This window comes from Mytilus edulis, chromosome 7, assembly GCF_963676685.1.
Source record: "Mytilus edulis chromosome 7, xbMytEdul2.2, whole genome shotgun sequence".
Classification (NCBI taxonomy): domain Eukaryota; kingdom Metazoa; phylum Mollusca; class Bivalvia; order Mytilida; family Mytilidae; genus Mytilus; species Mytilus edulis.
In genome coordinates, this window is record NC_092350.1 from 19,872,020 (window position 1) to 19,872,249 (window position 230).

Genomic DNA, 230 nt, shown 5'->3' on the forward strand with positions numbered 1-230 from the left:
ACAATGTGTGAAAATTGCATGAAAATATTTAGATGGCCAGTTAGTTGTATAATGGCTGATAAAACAGTGACCTAGTAAGACAGACGTGCCTGGTCTTTAATTATTTACTTAATTATTGAATCTGTACCATCTTCTAGCAGTCGCTAGCTCAATAAATTACGACAAGTTACATGTTACTACCGACATGAATAAATATATAAAATTATGATATTTAGTCCCAATCTAACAAG